Source organism: Hakea prostrata, chromosome 3 (assembly GCF_041222555.1).
Source record: "Hakea prostrata isolate BN-2017 chromosome 3, UWA_Hpros_2, whole genome shotgun sequence".
Classification (NCBI taxonomy): Eukaryota; Viridiplantae; Streptophyta; class Magnoliopsida; order Proteales; family Proteaceae; genus Hakea; species Hakea prostrata.
In genome coordinates this window covers 20,635,232-20,641,495 of record NC_142602.1, presented here as the reverse complement: position 1 = coordinate 20,641,495, position 6,264 = coordinate 20,635,232, and the positions used below count along the sequence as shown (strand labels likewise).

Sequence of the window (6,264 nt, the reverse complement as noted above, 5' to 3'; positions counted from 1 at the left end):
AATTTTCAAGTGGTCAATTTTCTATTTGATCTCTTTGAAAACTATTATCCTCTGACGAAGCGGGTGAGTTGGATTTCAGTTAACAATCCAGGTTTCTTCAGGTAAAACTTCCAGCATGTTTTGTAATGTCAACAAAGCAACCTTGACATGGCCAAAGTTTCTTGTCATTCTACACAGAGGAAGCGGAATGAACGTGTTAGATTCAACAGATTCAAGGCTGAATCAAATCAAAGAGAATTCAATTCTATCTTTCAACAATGCTGGAAAATTTGCAGTTGATTTCATTGAATTCGATGTTCAGGTGACCAAAGATGATTACCCAGTCATCTTCCATGACAACTTCATCATTACAGAACAAGAAAATGGTAAGATTTCAGAGAGAAGACTTACGGAGCTAACTTTAGCTGAATTCGTCTGTTGTGGACCTCAACCAGAGTCTTCAAATGTAATTGATCTTGCCTTTTAATTCGATTATGCTTTCTGGGTTTTCTCAAGAACCATCTGAGAAACTGATATTGATATCTGATTCTTACTGACATTATTGAAGATTCAGGTTGGAAGAAGACTGTTAAGAAAGGCTGAAGATCAGAGGATTTTGAGCTGGAAGTTTGAACAAGATGATGCATTATGTACATTGCAAGAGGCATTTCAGAATGTGAATCCTTCACTGGGTTTCAATATTGAGTTGAAATTTGATGATGAGATTGTTTATCAAGATCAAGAACTCATCCATGCCATTCAAAGAATCTTAAAAGTGGTTTTTGAATATGTCAAATAAAGACCTGTTATCCTCTCAACATTCTTCCAACCTGATGCAGCAAGGTTGATTAGAGAGTTGCAGAGCATCTACCCTGTCTTCTTCTTGACTGATGGAGGATCTGAAATTTATACTGATATGAGAAGGAATTCACTGGAGGAGGCTTTAAAGCTCTGCTTGGCTTGTGGGTTGCAAGGGATTGTTTCAGATGTCAAAGCAATCTTAAGGAATCAAAGTGCTATAAACAATATCAGAGAAGCAAATCTTTCACTCCTAACTTATGGTCAGTTGAACAATGTGCCAAAAGCAGTTTACTTACAACATCTAGCAGGTGTGAATGGGGTGATTGTAGATATGGTTCCTGAGATATATTTTTTCCCTTCTACAAAGAGTGCAATACTTTTTGTGTTGTGTTGTGGTTCCAAGAGCTATGGTATGCCAATAATGTTGCAAAGACTACTTGAGGAGAGTGTATCACGATAGGTTCTATTCTTAGATCCTTGGACTTCTTAGAAATTATAATTTCATCTGAAAACTTACTTACACATGTTCAGATCATAGGAATTGTCTAACTTATACGAACTACTCTAAGCTAAGAATCTAAGCTCATCTACAGAAGAGTGATGAACACGGAACTGGGGCCTACATTTAAAATCCAATTGTTTCAGTATTGTTTAATATCATGTTGTGTGAAAGCAACTTCTTGGAACCAACTACATATTAAGTTTTCAGATTAGCTAGATAAAGGAGCGAATTGAGAATCTTTTACATGGATAGCTAACCTATCCATTTGATATTTCTTTTTCGAGATGCCTCTCTTAGGCCTTATCATTTTTGTAACTTCACATTTCTTCCCTTTCATTTTGATTTCACTATAAATTTTCATTATGCAAAAAGGTTTATATTCTTTTTGGTTTTTTAATATCTGAAAGATTTTCCTATAGTTAGCCTCTGCTTCTTTCTCTGGTTCTTTTGGTTGTTGTCATGGTATATGAAGTTTAATTTTGCTACTAATAGAGAAACAGGAGGTCTATGAAGAGGTATCTAGTGTGTAGAAAAGCTTAGGGTTCAGAAAAAAGTAACAGTTGTGTTACAATTTTGTGGTTTTGTACCAACTGGGTTTGGTTTGTTATTGATAATCCCCCACCTCTCTTAGTTGTGTTCTTTGATACTTCCCTATTGTTGCCATTATTTGTTTCCTAATCAGTTTATGTTACTTGCTTAAGGATTGGGTAGTGTTTTGAGCCTTTGATATAAGTCTGTATGTCAATATGTTGGCTCTACACGAATTTGATTAATGAGATTTCCTGTTGAGCCTTTTCTTTTATTCTGTGAGAGTTAGATGACTGTACGATGCAATGCTTTTCTATGTTGGAGTATCCTATAATATTTGTTTATTTTTGCACTACATGCCTATTCTTCATTTTTTTTGTTTCTGAACTGAAGAATCAACACAACTCTGATTTGTTGTTTGTAGTTTGATTGCAGAAGTTAGAATCTCAAAGCTTCTTGCATTTACTGTAGATAGGATTGACCAATTCCAAATTTTGCAAGGGTGAGAAGTACAAATCTGTAAAGCTTCTTTTGAAGTTTGAATTTGTTTGAGATCCTCCCCCATTGCTCAACCCACACACTTTTGTGTAGAGTTTCTTGTATTTCTTCCCGCCCATGACACACTTCACAATGTTTCCATTTAGATTATGGGTGTTTCAGTCTTTCCTTTTTTGGCTTTTGGTTTTTGGATTTTTGTGAGAGAATATTATGTGAGCGCGTGTGTTACATGGAGGTACTATGTTCATTCTGCACACCTAGTGCTAAGGTGCAGGTGCAGGGTACCTTCTATCCCCAAGTATTCCATCCATGTCTTAAAGGATAGAGTGTCTCAAAATGAAAGGATGCTTGCTCAGCTACTATGTTCATTTTGCATACCCTAATTTTGATGGGATAGAGTGTCTCAAAATGAAAGGATGCTTGCTCAGCTACTATGTTCATTTTGCATACCCTAATTTTGATGGTTTTATCTTTGATGTTAGTCTCAGTAGCCACTCTACAATTGATATTAGTGCAAACGCATCTAATGAAGTGGCATGGTTATGTAAGCGAAGTGAATTGGCTGCTGGAGAATCTTTTCTTTCTAAAGAGTCTCTGAATTGTGCAGTTGAAGAAGTTTCAATTGAATGTTTTGATTGTCACTTGTGACATTGCACTCCCTCTTCCTACCAGGGCTGCAGTGGGGGAAGTGATGGAGGATAGTTTCAGAGTTGATTGATCAAGAAACCATTTCTTCCCCTATTTCCAAATATTATACAAATGTCAGTATTACTCAGTCATCTCCTGAGTTGAGCTGTATGGAGGTGCCATTGGTCACTAACAACCCAAGTCCTGAGACCTCTAGAAGCTATGAATGTTCTTCACGTATGCAGGGGACATCATATGAAACAGATAGCTACTCTGTGATTCATGTGCCTCATATATTGAATGAAACAGAGGAAGAAAGTGTTTCTTCCCCTGTTTCTAAACTTAACACTAATGTAAGCATTACTCAGTCAAATCTTGATGTAAGCTCTATGGATGTGCCATTGATCACCAAAAGGCCAGGTTCTGAGACATTTGGGAGCTGTGAAAGCCATTCATTTGTGCAGGTAACATCGTGTGAAGTAGATATAAGCTCTGTGATTCATATGCCTCAGAAGTTGAAAGATGATGGCTTTACCTATATGAAACTTAACTTTGATGGTGGTTGTACTTTAAATATGGAGGATGCATTTCCAAATCTTGAAGCAAGTTCTGACATCCTCTACATATCAATTTAGAAGTCAAACTAGGGCTTCAATTCTCCTAGTGATTTTAGTTCTTTCAGTTGTAGTTCAACAATTGAAGAGAAGCAGAAGAGCTCATCTTTGTCAGCAGAGGGAACTGACCTTTACTAGCATAGAAATGGTAAATGATGATGACATGAGGAGGATAACCTTCCTGGTCCTGAAACGAATGTTATGGATGATGCTGACATCTTCTACATATCATCCCAGAATTTTAATAGATGCTTGGATCCTTGTAGCAGTTCAGAGGATTTCAGTTCTGCAATTGACATGGAACACTCATTTCCAGCAGCAGAGGAATCAATGTCTACTAGTTATGGGGTAAGAGATTCCTTTATGAGGATTAATCCCTCTGATGCTACTCGAAATCATACATAAATGGATGTAAAATCAGAATTTATGTGCTTTGAAGTTGGACTGCCATCCAAAAAGGCTCCTTTCAAACAGAAAAGTGTGGACATTCTTCTGTTTAATGTCAGACTAATATATTTGCTTATTTTTCTGTTTTATGGAAGTGGCTTATGACTTGTGTTTTCAGGGTATTTCTCCAAGTTCTCATGGAAAGCTGTTGATGCTGACCACTTAATGAGAAAATAGGTCTTTCAGGTAAGTTCTGAAATCTTTATACTTTGTAGGTTTTTTGAGCTAGCATTCCCCCACTGGGTGGTTAGTGAATGCACACTATTTTGTCTATATCATTTGAATGGCTTCAGCTCTAGGATATAGATTAATTTTTAAAAATGTATAATCTAGCTTTCTGAACCATTTGCACAACAGAGACAGATTAAATGGATGGTTGAATAATACAATTGTTCAATTTGTTTACTGCATGACCTCCACCATCCGAAGGTATTGTTCCATCCACTTCTTTTGGTAGAATTTTTGCATAATATCAGAAGGCTCCTCCTTTATTTGACGCTTATTTTCTTGCTTTGTCTATGCTCACCATAAAAGTCTTGAGCCTTTACTTGCTACTTATAAGATGCCTGAAAGTTGCATGGGTTTAATGTTGTCTTTCGTAGTTTGTGGTTTCTCATATTATTCATTCTTTGGTTTCCTTGCAGATGCGTTAGCTTGAGAACATGGAGAAAGAGTTCAAAATTAAAGATTTGGTTGGATAAAACATTTTGAGAGCAAGGGAGATTTTTGTTTAAAATTTTTATTTTTTTATATCTTTTCAACAATGTCATGGAGACTTACAAAACTTTGGTTACGTGAGTCTAAAGATTTCAAATATCTAAAGATTTCGAATCTGGAGGGTTTTTTTAAAATTAGATGTTTGGTTGTGGAATGAAAGTGTGAGATTTATCCTGAAAAACTATTTGATCTACGTGATTTTTGTGAATGTGCAAATGTATAGTTTTTTGATATCTCCGGATTTCACCCCCTTTTTTTTCCTTCCTTACCCAAAAATGTTCACGTAGGAGACTTAGCATGAACTGATTGTACAAGGGTATAATTCTAACCAAACAGGCCCTAAATAAATTTGCTTTCAAAATCATGAATGTGGAAATCTTAGTATTTTGGTTATGTTTTTGTGTGTTTCCTTGTCATATGTTACGATTTTTCAAAGCAAATATCCAATATGCAATTACAAGCTATGGTAGTAGGATTTTTTTGGAAAAAAATATATTTATATTGCCTATGGTCGGGAAGTGAGCCATTGCAAAAACTGTATGATTTTCTATGTATATTTCTCTACAAAAGGCAAGTAAACCGTAATAAAAAAATATATAGCTATGTATACATATTTCCCTAAAGAATACATGGTGCCGTAGCCAAAAATGTTTAACCCTACAACACCCATAACCAATAGGAAGAAATACATGTTTGGTCCAATGGGAGTAGTCTATAGTTATATATATTTACCTTACAGAAGGCGATGTTTTTCATAGGGAAAAATATTTAAACCTACAGCACTAAATATCCGTAGGGAGAAATTCCTTACAGATTATTCTCAATGGCTTCGCTACAGACTTAGTCCGTTGGCCATTTTTTTTTTGCTACAGCCAGAATTAATGTGGTTACAGACTTTGTCCGTAGGGAAAAATGTATTTTTTGGCGGTGGGTGGGCCAGGTATTTTTGTAAGTACATGATACCTTAGGTAAGTGTAAAATTCCTGTAATGAATTTAACTAGAAAATTTTCATTAATTTATTTTTTTTTCCCCATTAGGAATAGAATAAAAGAATTATCTATAGATGCTTCACACATGATGACGGCTATTGCCTGCAGAGATGCTGGCTAACATTTTGCAGGTATGTTGCTGATCCATTCGCGGAAGTAACATTTCTGTGTCATTGGAATTTTAGCTGTGCTGTTGCCTTTCAAGGCACGAGAAGTTTGATTCTTTTTGTTTCCCCTCAAGTAGTGAGAAGAGAAGCAACTATGAGGGTTAGGAACTATGAGGGTTAGGATACAACAAGCTGAAGATACCATCCAAGATGTATAATGATCAATATTGACAAGTTTAAGCAATAAAGTTCACAAGTGCCCTTCCTCTCTATCAACCGAAGAAGAAGAAGAAAAAGCTGTTATGCCCTTTCTAGGGCTGCATATGTGCTGAATGATTGAATTGTGTTTGATAACTGCCAATTGCACAGAGTGTGTTCAGTCTGACCATGATTAACCAACAAAGAATTTAAAAGCTTCTCGGCATAAAAATAGATCTGCATATGAAGTTCCCAA

General features: G+C 36.0%; 1 pseudogene; it reads left to right on the top strand.

The window, feature by feature from the left end:
* Nucleotides 1-187: 187 nt before the first annotated feature.
* Nucleotides 188-1,498, top strand: LOC149021495 (glycerophosphodiester phosphodiesterase GDPD2 pseudogene; annotated as a pseudogene).
* The last annotated feature ends 4,766 nt before the right edge of the window (nt 1,499-6,264 follow it).